General features: G+C 39.2%; 1 long non-coding RNA gene across 1 annotated transcript in view; it reads right to left on the bottom strand.

Moving 5' to 3' along the window:
• The window catches only part of LOC111980508 (uncharacterized), a 26,251-nt gene extending 9,722 nt beyond the window's left edge, over positions 1–16,529 (bottom strand). Inside the window, exon 1 of the long non-coding RNA XR_002879480.2 lies at positions 16,450–16,529. This is a non-coding gene — a long non-coding RNA (uncharacterized lncRNA). The remainder of the gene's footprint in view (positions 1–16,449) is intronic.

Below are 16,529 nucleotides of genomic sequence, written 5' to 3'. Positions count from 1 at the left end.
AGTCTCAGTAACTCAATCTTCCCTACCCTGGCAGTCATTCTGAATGCAGATTGTGGGTGATTAGTTACCCTTAGAACATCCTCAATGTCTGGTCATGGACTCTACCAGGTGTCGAAAGCTTTCCACAGGGATGCTGGCCCATGTTGACTCCAATGCTTCCCACAGTTGAGTCATGTTGCTGAATGTCCTTTGTCCATTTTGATACACATGGGAAACAGTTGAGCATGAAAAACCCAGCAGCGTTGCAGTTCTTGACACAAACCAACATGCAATTGTCTCAGAGGCTTAAAAATCCTTCTTTAACCTGTCTCCTCCCCTTCATCTGCAATGATTGAAGTGGATTTAACAAGTGACAATCAATAAGAGAATCATAGCTTTCACCTGGTCAGTCTGTGTCATGGAAAGAGCAGGTGATCCTAATGTTTTTATACTCAGTGTATCAAATCAAATTGTATTTGTCACACGTGCCGACTACAACAGGTGTAGACCTTACCTGATAATGCTTACTTACAAGCCAGTTTAAGAAAATAGAGTTAAGAAAATATTTACTAAATAAAATGTAAATAAAAAAGTAACAAAAAATAGCAATAATGAGGCTTATACAGGGGGTGCATAGAAAATGTTGTTTCCCCTTTAAATTTTGATCCTCTTATTCTTTTTACTTATTGCCATTTAGTGTGTGAAAACAAGTATTGTTAGTTATATGCTATGGTGTTGTCGTGCCCTCTTCACAACTGTCTTGGTGTGTTTGGACCATGATAGTTTGTTGATGATGTGGACACCAAGGAACTTGAAACTCTCAACCCAATCCACTACAGCCCCGTCGATGTGAATGGGGGGGTGTTCAGCCCTCCTTTTCCTGTAATCCACGATCATCTCCTTTGTCTTTCTCACGTTGCGGGAGAGTTGTTTTCCTGGTACCACATGCAGGGCTCTGACCTCCTCCCTATAGGCTGTGTCATCGTTGTCGGTGATCAGGCCTACCACTGTTGTGTCGTCAGCAAACTTAATGATGGTGTTGGAATCATGCTCGGCCACGCAGTCGTGGGTGAACAGGGACCACAGGAGGGGACTAAGCACACACCCCTGAGGGGCCCCCATGTTAAGGATCAGCGTGTCAGATGTGTTGTTGCCTACCCTTACCACTTGGGGGCGGCCCGTCAGGAAGTCCAGGATTCATTTGCAGAGGGAGCTGTTTAGTCCCAAGGTCCTTAGCTTAGTGATGAGCTTTGTGGGCACTATGGTGTTGAAGCTGAGCTGTAGTCAATGAACGGCATTCTCACATAGGTGATCCTTTTGTCCAGATAGGAAAGGGCAGTGCGAAGCGCAATTGAGATTGCGTCATCTGTGGATCTGTTTGGGCGGTATGCAAATTGGAGTGGGTCTAGGGTTTCCGGGATGAAGGTGTTGATGTGAACCATAACCACCCTTACAAAGCACTTCATGGCTACAGACGTGAGTGCTACGGGGCAGTACTCATTTAAGCAGGTTATCTTCGCTTTCTTGGGCACAGGGACTATGGTGTTCTGCTTGAAACATGTAGATATTACAGACTCAGTCAGGGAGAGGTGGAAAATGTCAAAGACACTTGCCAGTTGGTCCGTGCATGCTCTGAGTACACGTCCTGGTAATCCGTCTGGCCCCGCGGCCTTGTGAATGTTGACCTGTTTAAAGGTCTTGGTCACATCGGCTAGGGAGAGCGTGATCACTCAGTCTTCCGGAACAGCTGGTGATCTCATGCATGCTTCAGTGTTGCTTTTTTCGAAGCAAGCATAAAAGGCATTTAGCCCATCTGGTAGGCTTGCGTCACTGGGCAGGTTGTGGCTGGGTTTCCCTTTGTAGTCCGTAATAGTTTGCAAGCTCTGCCACATCCGACGAGCATCAGAGCCGGTGTATTAGGATTCAATCTTAGCCCTGTATTGACGCTATACCTGTTTCATAGTTCGTCTGAGGAAATAGCAGAATTTCTTATAAGCGTCCATATTAGTGTCCCGCTCCATCAAAGTGGCAGCTCTAGCCTTTAACTCGGTGTGGAAGTTGCCTGTAATCCATGGCTTCTGATTGGGATCTGTACGTACGGTCACTGTATTTTTGAGCGGCAGGTAGCCTAGTGGTTAGAGCGTTGGGCAAGTAACTGAAAGGTTGCTAGATCAAATCCCCGAGCTGACAAGGTAAAAATCTGTCATTTTGCCCCTGAACAAGGCAGTTAACCCACTGTTCCTAGGCTGTCATTGTAAATAAGAATTTGATCTTAATTGATTTGCCTAGTTAAATAAAGATTTTTTTTATCAATAAAAATGGATGAAGTTGTTGACCCACTTATTGATGAAGCCGGTGACTGAGGTGGTATACTCCTCAATGGCACTGGATAAATCGCAGAACATATTCCAGTCTGTGCTAGCAAAACAGTCCTGTAGCGTAGCATCCACGTCATCTGACCACTTCTGTATTGAGCGAGTCACTGGTACTGGTACTGCTTGTAAGCAGGAATCAGGAGGATAGAATCAGATTTGCCAAATGGAGGCCGAGGGAGAGTTTTGTACGCGTCTCTGTGTGTGGCGGAAAGGTGGTCTAGAGTTTTTTTTCCCTCTGGTTGCACAAGTGACATGCTGTGAGATATTAGGTCAAACGGATTTAAGTTTGCCTGCATTAAAGTCCCCGGCCACTAGGAGCGCCGCTTCTGGATGAGCATTTTCTTGTTTGCTTATGGCCTTATACAGCTCGTTGAGTCCGGTCTTAGTACCAGCATCAGTTTGTGGTGGTAAATAGACGGCTATGAAAAATATAGCTGAAAACTCTCTTTTTAGATAGTGTGGTCTACAGCTTATCATGAGGTACTCTACCTCAGGTGAGCAATACCTCGAGACTACCTTAATATTAGACATCGCGCACCAGCTGTTATTGACAAATAGACACACCCCTCATCTTACCGGACGTAGCTGTTTTGTCCTGCCGATGTACGGAAAACCCAGCCAACTGTAAATTATCCATGACGTGGTTCAGCACCAGATATTACAGTTTTTAATGTCTGGTTGGTAGGATAGTCTCGAACGGAGCTCATCCAGTTTATTCTCCAGTGATTGTACGTTGGCCAATAGAACGGATGGTAGAGGCGGGTTACCCACTAGCCCACGAATTCTCACAAGGCACCCTGATCTGCACCCCTGTATTTCCTTCTTTTCTTCGTGCGAATGATGGGGATTTGGGTCTTGTCTGGCAGCAACATTGTATCCTTCGCGTCAGACTCATTAAATAATAAATATTCATCCAGTTCGAGGTGAGTAACCGCTGTTCTGATATTCAGAAGCTCTTTTCGGTCATAAGAGACGGTTATGTACAAAATAAGTTACAAACATTGCGAGAAAAAAAAACACACAAAATATCACAATTGCTTAGCAGCCCGTTAAACGGCAGCCATCCCCTCGGGCGCCATTCTTTCAGTATGTAATGTATTGTCAATAATAATGACATTTTAAAGGTTAATAAATCCGGTTCATCCGGTTCACCATTCATAGAGAGTTATAGGAAGAACCCTCCAAAGCTTTAARGGTTCTTGATAGAACCGTTCATAGGTTGGTATTTTAACTGTCCTATTTCTATAGAGGAAGAATCTAATTATCCCATGTTGTGATATATTTTAATACTGTAACATGATTTGTTCGTGAGGAAATATTTGAATATTAAAGGTTTAATAGTGTCTTAGTTTTGTAGTTGAATTGGTTTTGTTCAACTAGTGTAAAATWGTTTTGTTCAACTAGTACTAAAGAATAGCTTAGTTCAACTACTACCAAACAATTTTGAACCACCATCAACCATTTCCTGAACAGAAGCATAACCTAGATAACRTATCTTTTCCAGAACATATAAGGCTTCACTAGAAACATAACTTGGATATGATAGGCCCGCAATCCCAGGGGACAAATAGATTGCATCYCAAATGACACCCAATTCCCTATAAAGTGCACCCTGGTCAAAAGTAGTGCACTATATTGGGAATAGGKTGCAATTTGGGACTCATGCCACGTGTCCATGAATGTCATAATTCATATCCCGACAGAGGGGAAAGTTAGATAAGCGATCACCCTTGGACTGCTGTCTTATCTCTGACGTCAGTCGGCACATCATTAAGATTACCATGTTGTGCTCCAGCCCAGTGATTGGCATGTTGTTATCTGCACCCACCTGGTAAGTGATCTGGAATGTTGCCTATTGAGTACAATTAAATCCAGGCTTCTCTTGAAATTGCACCCCTGGAGGTCAGTGTCCCAGGGCCCCAAATGCGGGTTTGCACTGTTTGAAGTTACTTTGAGAAGATTTGGGCAAGAAGTTTAAAGCATGGTAATATTGGGTTAATTTACTTTTATTGGTTTTCGGTTGTGAAACGCTACTATCGGATGGTGGCAGTGGCTACAAAAACAAACCCAAAGCGTGTAGGATTGTATTCCATTTTTTTTCTCCATAGACCGCTTACAAGGTAAGGACACAAATGTATTCTTGCACTTTGGGGTTGTAATCTTCTTAGTATTGTTCCTCACTATTAACCTACCTGCCTGCCTTCCTACTTGCCTGCCTTCCCACCTACCTACCTGCCTACTGATCTGCCTTCCTGCCTGCTGACCTACTAACCTACCTGTCTGCCTACCAACCTATCTACCTGCCTACCCATCTGTCTACACTGTAAAAAAAAAAGTCCTGTAATTTTTACAGTACATTACTGGCAGCACAGTAGCCAGTAGGTTACTGTAACTTTACAGTAAAATACTGGCAGCACAGATCTTTACTGAAACACAAATGTGCARCATATTAAGTTAACAGCTGACTACAGCAACATGGTGTATTTCTAGATGTTACAGTGCATTACTGGAAGTRTAGTGGTTAGTAAACTGTTGCTGATTTACAGTGCAGGCAGCTTAGTGTCAACGACGGGCAGTATTTCTGTTACGTGTATTTGATATAGGTATTKCAATAGTGTCAATACCTATTTTGTCATTTGTAATTCACTGGCTTGAGGTACAATTCAACAGTTTAATTAGAATACAWGTATTTTGTAATACACAAATAAATGTGAAAGTAGCCCGCTTAAATTATTACAAGGAATAAACGGATAGCTGAAATGCTCCTTGGCCAGGAATGACATGCTAGCTAGTGATAAAGGTATCTTCTCCAGCTAGCTAGCAACCGATCTAATTGTTGTAACTTGCTAGCTGTTTTTTTATATTTTTTTTATTGTGAATATGTATAAGTAGCCTTCATCATTGTCCAGAGGTGGAACTTAAATGTGCATTTCATCTCTAGGACAGGAAATTACGTTGAAMTASTGGCGGCAACTTCCTCTGGGGGGTGGGGTCCTTTAATGCACTGACTGTAAGTTGCTCTGGACAAGAGCGYCTGCTAAATGACCAAAATATAAATGTAAAAATGAACACTTGCAAAGCAAGTGCTGGGTATTATTCTAAGGAGCTGCGCTCTCAAACTGTTTGTATTTTGATTTATATTTAAATGTTTACATTTTGGTCATTTAGCAGACACTCTTAKTCAGAGCGACTTACAGTCAGTGCATTAAACTAAAGTAGATAAACAAGAACRTATCACATTCATAGCAAGTATGAGCAAGCAAGTATGAGCATAGCAAGCAGGTAAGATTACATTACCTTTACCGAGAATGGTGTATTTTTAAGACTACAAAAATCTATAGGACAAGTAGTGCAAAGCTAATACAGTCATCACGGCAGGACCCTCTAATTTCATTCATACTGACAATTAAGAAATGCCACATTATCCTTGTCAATAGTTGGAGCAGGATGAGCACCCTGCCTCAGACTGTTAGGCTGTTCATTTTCTAGCTCACAAACTATATTATTTTGCTGTGATTACTTATTTTATTCATTCTTGTCTCACGTTTGTCTCACATTTTCATTCGGCTCTCCTGTGTCCTGCTCCCAGAGATCAACCAAGTGCTATTCATCAAGCACGGGCTGATTCACTCACCTATGAGGAGAACCATCCCTCTGCAGTTCAAACTATCCCTGCTGTCACTATTTAGACATTGAGACCACATATGCATTTGCCTGTTATCTTTTCTTGGTGGGTTTTGTCTTACACAGTCTAGAGAATTTTAGAGTTGAAGTACACCAACTACAGATCCACTGTTTGAGAATCGAGAATACTAAATTCAATGTAGAATCAGTTTGGAAGGTGACAAACACCAGTGGTGAGAATTATATTGTCCCCGTCAAGAGCCCAGGCTTTTGCCATAGATGGTAGAGTTCTCGGCTCTGGACCACACAAGCTTTATATTGCATTCTGCTTAGGCACTTTACAAGTGTTCAAATCTCAGTGTTAAGGTAAAAAGTGTTGTGAATGTTAAATCTGAGTGTTGATTCTATTGGGATTAACATCAGTGGGATTGAAATTGACACCACATGCGGTGAATAAATKAAATGTTACTTGAATCACAACTGTGTGGTGGTGTTACTCGACTGTGTTCATTTCCGTTAACTTTATCAGAATGAAAAAGACGTGGGAGGGGCCTCATCCCAAAATTCTTTGTTGCTGGTAGATTTTTTTGAATAGTTTGTTTTAATATCTATGTTTCTGCATGCACATTGATTGATTAATTGATCTTATACTATGCAAAGATAAATATATTTTTCTAAACTAATCCAATCTATAAGGGGATGGATTTATTGCACCCGTTACTGAGATGGTTGTTACAGTTTAGATGCTTTAGCTAGTCTTGTTTGCTGAGTCCTTCACCAAAGCAGTTATTCTGAATGCAGGTTGCGGCTGATAAAATATTCCAATTGTTAAATATCCACCGCTGGATTCCAGTAGGAATTACTAATCATGTCATAAACCAGTTTATTGTGACTTGCAGGTCTGATGTTGCTGATGAGCCAAGATTTTCAGGAGACAATGTAAGGTCATACAGGTTTTATGTTTAATCCAAACACATTTACTTTACTTTCTGGATCCATAGGCTCAACACACTCTCCTCTTGACCTTAACGAGGAGTTAGACTTGAAACCGTTTTTATAGTTTCATAATGTCAAAATAGTTTTTTTAATCCTAATTGAATATTATATATATATATATATATATATATATTATTGTAAATATTGATCACATTACTTGTGTATGATCTTATATTTTGATACATTGAATGTTAATATTGTGGACCTATGTTATATATTTTTACCTCCTGTTTCAGGAAGTGATGTCACTGTTCTGCCCCTGTATATAAGCACCGCCATCCCCACCTGGGATATGGATGCCTGATGAAGACCCAAGGGTCGAAACGTTGTTACAATAAAATCACCTGGGAGAATGAGCAGCAGTATGCAGCGTTTTCCTTTCTGTTTTATATCTTTGACTTCACCATCTATTGTTATCTCCAAAGTTTTGGCATCTTCCATAAACTGCAGCTGCGAATCTGCCATAGAAATAGTTAGAATAAGATGAAGCTCGAGTAAAATCGATAACTACTGAAAGATAGCTGACATGCGTTTCTCTACATTATAGTGGTCACGGTCCAACCTTTGCTGCACTACAGCAAAGCCAAGTCATGGTTCTCACATGGGAAGTGAAATGATAGGCTACAATGACTTTGCTCATGATCATGCACGCCGCAAATGACATGTACTGTAACTATAAGTTACTTAAATTTTCTTTTGCGGGTGCATTTGCATTATCTGGATAGACACTTGTGGTTTCTAGCTAATGTTACACAAGCCTGTAGCGAAGCAAACCTTTAGTGGTCAAAACCATTCATCTTGGGGCGACAAGGGGAGCGGGTTTGCATAATGTGATCACATCACACAATTATACCATTTATAAAATGGTAATATATACATATTTTTAAGACTAGTTAAAAAACAAGTGAACATTTACAAATTATCCAATTGTTTATAATCATTTTCTGGAGAAAAAAAACAAGTGAAGATCCAAAAACATTAGTTTGTAACCCCTATTTTTATTTGCTCCATGGCTCAGGCGGCTAAATGGACTCAAGGCTGTTTGGCTCATCTCAGTCACGAAGRGGAATAAATATACAGCTGTTTCTGATTAATAAACAATGCCATGCTGGTGGGTGGTAACATTCAAATAAAAGCCAGCCATGAAACGAAACGTAGGCTGAAAAGAATTGGTATGTCATATCATAGGAAAAGACTGCATTCACACGGCTTTCCACGAAATTGGAGGTTCGGATGTGTCACGTCAAGCCCAAATATATCATACTTTGACTAAAACGATGACTTATTGACTTAAATCGTTGTGCAACATCACGGGTAAGCTCTGGCCATCATCTTTTAGCTCGAAAAAGTGGATTTCTACTGCTGTGTGGCTTTTAAAATAAGGTTGATTTAAAAAATAAAAATAWWWWWWWKTWATAAATCACAGTCATAGGAAGTAAAACGTTTTTGGAACCTTTACTGAGAATGTTGTTGTAGTTAAGGATACATTGGGGTCGTCAAGATATTTTGTATATTTAAAACAGACCAAAAGGACTTGGCAAAACGCTCAACCAGTAAAGGTTTAAGAGTTGTTACCACTCTAATCTGTTCCCTATACACATTAAATTGGTAGGGCACTACTTCCACATATCTGTTCAATTGGTAGGCATTCTCACTAACCGGTGCAAAAATATATAGCCACTTACAAGGTACGCATCGAAATATGTTAATGACCCAACAATTCTTTGCCGTTCCACAACATTGATAGAATGCTGCAGTAAATATATAGAAAATAGGAATACAGTACTTTTGTTGATGTATTGTAATAAAATTACAGCAATTGCTGTTGAATAAGTAATTATATATTACAGCATACCAATTAAAAAGGTGTGTTTTATATCACTTGAAGAGGCCCTAACAAAGGCTTCTAAACTGGCATTGACTAACGGGCGAAACAGATCAAAAGGACATGGCTAAACCATTAAAGATTTTAGACTTGCTGATTACCTGATCTGTCCCCTACACACATTCAATTGTTACGGAACTACTACCAAATTTCTGTTAAATTGGTTCTACACTCTCACTAACAGGTGCTAAAAATATTGCCTCTTACAAGACATTCCTCAACATATGTTAATGAGCCAGAAACAACAATACCATGCACCCACTAGTGTTCAAAGAGTTTTTGGTGCTCTAAAAATATGGCATGGTACTGTATTCTGTGGGATGGTACTTAATTACACTACATTACTGGCAGTGCAGTAGCCAGTGCCTTGCCCTTGAGCAAGGCACTTAACCCTAATTGCTACTGTACGTCACTCTGGATAAGAGCGTCTGCTAAATAAGGGGTCCAACATTTTTTACTCAGGCCACCTTTCCAGCATTCGGGAACATCTAGCGTCCCCCCTGCATGCGCATGCCATGTCTATTTCTGTGGGCACAAGCACTGTTCAGGACAAAAACTGTTCACACCCCTCCTGTTGGTGGAGAGAACATTTTGCAGGTTTAAATCTAATTTCTTGCAATTCTATCCATTTTGTCATGTGGGACAGAACATTTTGCCGTTTTAAAGCTAATTTTGTTGCGAAATTCTATACATTTTGCCATGTCTAATGWGTATTCATATGATATCTAAGTGACTCAAACATTACAACAAAATCTATGGACTAAAACACCTAGCTAAAAAACGTTAGCTGGCGTGGGCTAGTTGATCTGGACATTTCTGTTATAAATAGCTTTCTACGGTAATGATTGACATGATGAGGAAAACTGATTATGCACTGCACAATTTCGAAATTGTACATTCTACAATTACATCTTTCAAGAGAAAGTTGAAAGTCGGACTGAGTTCCTTAAAAATGTGTAATAATACTTTGTTTGTTTTGGGGGGAGCCCTGTACCCCAGCTTGCAAACCACTGTGCTAAATGACTCAAATAAAACATTTGTTGAATTACAGTAAAYTACTGGTAGCACAGTAGTCAGTAAATTACTGTAGATTTACAGGACAAGGTTTTTAGATTTCCAAAATACGGTAAAATAGTACTGTATTCTGTGGGTACAGCATTCTCACTAACGGGTGCAACAAATACAGCCTCAAAATAATTTAAATAGCCAGAGATTCTTTCCCCGCCCACAACATTTTCCCACAATGCTCCATAATTCACAGTATGCTGCGGTAAATATACAGCAAAACAGGTAATGATTTACTGTAAAATGTATTATTAATTGCAATTTCTGTAACTTTACAGCCATGTAGCAGCATGCCATTGAGTCCCAATACTACATTGTTCTTTACAGTACTGTACTTTAATATAGAATTATATAGTTAAATGTATTTTTTTGCAGTAAATTTACAGCAATCTGTTGGTGTACCTTTCTACCTTCCAACCTACCTGCTTACCTACAGTACCAGTCAAAAGTTTGGACACACCTACTCATTCCAGAGTTTTGCTGTATTTTGACTATTTTCTACATTGTAGAATAATAGTGAAGACATCAAAATCTATGGAATCATTTGGTAACCAAAAAAGTGTTAAACAAATAAAAATATATTTGAGATTCTTCAAAGCACCCTTTGCCTTGATGACATCTTTGCACACTCTTGGTATTCTCTCAACCAGCTTCATGAGGTAGTCACCTGGAATGCATTTCAATTAACAGGTGTGCCTTGTTAAAAGTTAATTTGTGGAATTTCTTTCCTTCTTAATGCGTTTGAGCCAATCAGTTGTGTTGTGACAAGGATGTGGTGGTTTATAGAAGATAGCCCTATTTGGTAAAAGGCCAAGTCTATATTATGGCAAGAAAAAGCTCAAATGAGCAAAGAGAAACGACAGTCCATCATTACTTGANTTCACCAAAGCAGTTATTCTGAATGCAGGTTGCGGCTGATAAAATATTCCAATTGTTAAATATCCACCGCTGGATTCCAGTAGGAATTACTAATCATGTCATAAACCAGTTTATTGTGACTTGCAGGTCTGATGTTGCTGATGAGCCAAGATTTTCAGGAGACAATGTAAGGTCATACAGGTTTTATGTTTAATCCAAACACATTTACTTTACTTTCTGGATCCATAGGCTCAACACACTCTCCTCTTGACCTTAACGAGGAGTTAGACTTGAAACCGTTTTTATAGTTTCATAATGTCAAAATAGTTTTTTTAATCCTAATTGAATATTATATATATATATATATATATATATATTATTGTAAATATTGATCACATTACTTGTGTATGATCTTATATTTTGATACATTGAATGTTAATATTGTGGACCTATGTTATATATTTTTACCTCCTGTTTCAGGAAGTGATGTCACTGTTCTGCCCCTGTATATAAGCACCGCCATCCCCACCTGGGATATGGATGCCTGATGAAGACCCAAGGGTCGAAACGTTGTTACAATAAAATCACCTGGGAGAATGAGCAGCAGTATGCAGCGTTTTCCTTTCTGTTTTATATCTTTGACTTCACCATCTATTGTTATCTCCAAAGTTTTGGCATCTTCCATAAACTGCAGCTGCGAATCTGCCATAGAAATAGTTAGAATAAGATGAAGCTCGAGTAAAATCGATAACTACTGAAAGATAGCTGACATGCGTTTCTCTACATTATAGTGGTCACGGTCCAACCTTTGCTGCACTACAGCAAAGCCAAGTCATGGTTCTCACATGGGAAGTGAAATGATAGGCTACAATGACTTTGCTCATGATCATGCACGCCGCAAATGACATGTACTGTAACTATAAGTTACTTAAATTTTCTTTTGCGGGTGCATTTGCATTATCTGGATAGACACTTGTGGTTTCTAGCTAATGTTACACAAGCCTGTAGCGAAGCAAACCTTTAGTGGTCAAAACCATTCATCTTGGGGCGACAAGGGGAGCGGGTTTGCATAATGTGATCACATCACACAATTATACCATTTATAAAATGGTAATATATACATATTTTTAAGACTAGTTAAAAAACAAGTGAACATTTACAAATTATCCAATTGTTTATAATCATTTTCTGGAGAAAAAAAACAAGTGAAGATCCAAAAACATTAGTTTGTAACCCCTATTTTTATTTGCTCCATGGCTCAGGCGGCTAAATGGACTCAAGGCTGTTTGGCTCATCTCAGTCACGAAGRGGAATAAATATACAGCTGTTTCTGATTAATAAACAATGCCATGCTGGTGGGTGGTAACATTCAAATAAAAGCCAGCCATGAAACGAAACGTAGGCTGAAAAGAATTGGTATGTCATATCATAGGAAAAGACTGCATTCACACGGCTTTCCACGAAATTGGAGGTTCGGATGTGTCACGTCAAGCCCAAATATATCATACTTTGACTAAAACGATGACTTATTGACTTAAATCGTTGTGCAACATCACGGGTAAGCTCTGGCCATCATCTTTTAGCTCGAAAAAGTGGATTTCTACTGCTGTGTGGCTTTTAAAATAAGGTTGATTTAAAAAATAAAAATAWWWWWWWKTWATAAATCACAGTCATAGGAAGTAAAACGTTTTTGGAACCTTTACTGAGAATGTTGTTGTAGTTAAGGATACATTGGGGTCGTCAAGATATTTTGTATATTTAAAACAGACCAAAAGGACTTGGCAAAACGCTCAACCAGTAAAGGTTTAAGAGTTGTTACCACTCTAATCTGTTCCCTATACACATTAAATTGGTAGGGCACTACTTCCACATATCTGTTCAATTGGTAGGCATTCTCACTAACCGGTGCAAAAATATATAGCCACTTACAAGGTACGCATCGAAATATGTTAATGACCCAACAATTCTTTGCCGTTCCACAACATTGATAGAATGCTGCAGTAAATATATAGAAAATAGGAATACAGTACTTTTGTTGATGTATTGTAATAAAATTACAGCAATTGCTGTTGAATAAGTAATTATATATTACAGCATACCAATTAAAAAGGTGTGTTTTATATCACTTGAAGAGGCCCTAACAAAGGCTTCTAAACTGGCATTGACTAACGGGCGAAACAGATCAAAAGGACATGGCTAAACCATTAAAGATTTTAGACTTGCTGATTACCTGATCTGTCCCCTACACACATTCAATTGTTACGGAACTACTACCAAATTTCTGTTAAATTGGTTCTACACTCTCACTAACAGGTGCTAAAAATATTGCCTCTTACAAGACATTCCTCAACATATGTTAATGAGCCAGAAACAACAATACCATGCACCCACTAGTGTTCAAAGAGTTTTTGGTGCTCTAAAAATATGGCATGGTACTGTATTCTGTGGGATGGTACTTAATTACACTACATTACTGGCAGTGCAGTAGCCAGTGCCTTGCCCTTGAGCAAGGCACTTAACCCTAATTGCTACTGTACGTCACTCTGGATAAGAGCGTCTGCTAAATAAGGGGTCCAACATTTTTTACTCAGGCCACCTTTCCAGCATTCGGGAACATCTAGCGTCCCCCCTGCATGCGCATGCCATGTCTATTTCTGTGGGCACAAGCACTGTTCAGGACAAAAACTGTTCACACCCCTCCTGTTGGTGGAGAGAACATTTTGCAGGTTTAAATCTAATTTCTTGCAATTCTATCCATTTTGTCATGTGGGACAGAACATTTTGCCGTTTTAAAGCTAATTTTGTTGCGAAATTCTATACATTTTGCCATGTCTAATGWGTATTCATATGATATCTAAGTGACTCAAACATTACAACAAAATCTATGGACTAAAACACCTAGCTAAAAAACGTTAGCTGGCGTGGGCTAGTTGATCTGGACATTTCTGTTATAAATAGCTTTCTACGGTAATGATTGACATGATGAGGAAAACTGATTATGCACTGCACAATTTCGAAATTGTACATTCTACAATTACATCTTTCAAGAGAAAGTTGAAAGTCGGACTGAGTTCCTTAAAAATGTGTAATAATACTTTGTTTGTTTTGGGGGGAGCCCTGTACCCCAGCTTGCAAACCACTGTGCTAAATGACTCAAATAAAACATTTGTTGAATTACAGTAAAYTACTGGTAGCACAGTAGTCAGTAAATTACTGTAGATTTACAGGACAAGGTTTTTAGATTTCCAAAATACGGTAAAATAGTACTGTATTCTGTGGGTACAGCATTCTCACTAACGGGTGCAACAAATACAGCCTCAAAATAATTTAAATAGCCAGAGATTCTTTCCCCGCCCACAACATTTTCCCACAATGCTCCATAATTCACAGTATGCTGCGGTAAATATACAGCAAAACAGGTAATGATTTACTGTAAAATGTATTATTAATTGCAATTTCTGTAACTTTACAGCCATGTAGCAGCATGCCATTGAGTCCCAATACTACATTGTTCTTTACAGTACTGTACTTTAATATAGAATTATATAGTTAAATGTATTTTTTTGCAGTAAATTTACAGCAATCTGTTGGTGTACCTTTCTACCTTCCAACCTACCTGCTTACCTACAGTACCAGTCAAAAGTTTGGACACACCTACTCATTCCAGAGTTTTGCTGTATTTTGACTATTTTCTACATTGTAGAATAATAGTGAAGACATCAAAATCTATGGAATCATTTGGTAACCAAAAAAGTGTTAAACAAATAAAAATATATTTGAGATTCTTCAAAGCACCCTTTGCCTTGATGACATCTTTGCACACTCTTGGTATTCTCTCAACCAGCTTCATGAGGTAGTCACCTGGAATGCATTTCAATTAACAGGTGTGCCTTGTTAAAAGTTAATTTGTGGAATTTCTTTCCTTCTTAATGCGTTTGAGCCAATCAGTTGTGTTGTGACAAGGATGTGGTGGTATATAGAAGATAGCCCTATTTGGTAAAAGGCCAAGTCTATATTATGGCAAGAAAAAGCTCAAATGAGCAAAGAGAAAYGACAGTCCATCATTACTTGAAGACATAACGGTCAGTCAATAGACATTTTCAAGAACTTTTAAAGTTTCTTCAAGTGCAGTCACAAAAACCATCAAGCGCTATGATGAAACTGGCTCTCATGAGGACTGCTACAGGAAAGGAAGACCCAGAGTCACCTCTGCTGCAGAGGATAAGATCATTAGAGTTAACTGCACCTCAGATTGCAGCCCAAATAAATGCTTCACAAAGTTCAAGTAACAGACACATCTCAACATCAACTATTCAGAGGAGACTGCGTGAATCAGGCCTTCATGGTYGAATTTCTGCAAAGAAACCACTACTAAAGGACACCAATAACAATAAGAGACTTACTTGGCAAAGAAACACAAGCAATGGACATTAGACCAGTGGAAATCTGTCCTTTGGTCTGATGAGTCCAAATTTGAGACCTTTGGTTCCAACCTCTGTGTCTTTGTGAGACACAGAGTAGGTGAACGGATGATCTCCGCGTGTGTGGTTCCCACCGTGAAGCATGGAGGAGGAGGTGTAATGGTGTGGGGGTGCTTTGCTGGTGACACTGTCAGGGATTTTATTTAGAAAGCATGGYTACCACAGCATTATGCATGCCATCTGGTTTGTGCTTAGTGGGACTATCATTTGTTTTTCAACAGGACAATGACCCAACACACCTCCAGGCTGTGTAAGGGCTATTTGACCAAGAAGGATGAGTGATGGAGTGCTGCATCAGATGACCTGGCCTCCACAATCACCCGACCTCAACCCAATTGAGATGGTTTGGGATGAGTTGGACCGCAGAGTGAAGGAAAAGCAGCCAACAAGTGTTCAGCATATGTGGGAACTCCTTCAAGACTGTTGGAAAAGCATTCCAGGTGAAGCTGGTTGAGAGAATGCCAAGAGTGTTCAAAGATGTCATCAAGGCAAAGGGTGGCTACTTTGAAGAATGAAAATATAATTGGTTACTACATGATTCCAAATGTGTTATTTCATAGTTTTGATGTCTTCACTATTATTCTACAATGTATAAATAAAGAAAAACCCTTAAAGTAGCGATTGATGGTTTTTGTGACTGCACTTGAAGAAACTTTAAAAGTTCTTGAAAATGTCTATTGACTGACCGTTATGTCTTCAAGTAATGATGGACTGTCGTTTCTCTTTGCTCATTTGAGCTTTTTCTTGCCATAATATGGACTTGGTCTTTTACCAAATAGAGCTATCTTCTATATACCACCACATCCTTGTCACAACACAACTGATTGGCTCAAACGCATTAAGAAGGAAAGAAATTCCACAAATTTACTTTTAACAAGGCACACCTGTTAATTGAAATGCATTCCAGGTGACTACCTCATGAAGCTGGTTGAGAGAATGCCAAGAGTGTGCAAAGATGTCATCAAGGCAAAGGGTGGCTACTTTGAAGAATGTAAAATATAATTGGTTACTACATGATTCCAAATGTGTTATTTCATAGTTTTGATGTCTTCACTATTATTCTACAATGTAAAAATAAAGAAAAACCCTTAAAGTAGGTGTGTCAACTTTTCACTGGTTCTGTACCTACTTACTTATCTGTCTACCTACCTGCCTACATGCCTTCCTAGCTACAGCACTTACTTACTGCACAGGAATTCCTCCAAGAAGGTCTTCACTCACCAGGCTGTGATAGGAGTTCCAGTAAGTCAGGACAGGATTTTATTG

Source organism: Salvelinus sp. IW2-2015, linkage group LG20 (assembly GCF_002910315.2).
Source record: "Salvelinus sp. IW2-2015 linkage group LG20, ASM291031v2, whole genome shotgun sequence".
NCBI classification, from domain to species: Eukaryota; Metazoa; Chordata; class Actinopteri; order Salmoniformes; family Salmonidae; genus Salvelinus; species Salvelinus sp. IW2-2015.
Note: the sequence above shows the minus strand (reverse complement) of the source record. Positions and strands in the feature narration are given on the sequence as shown.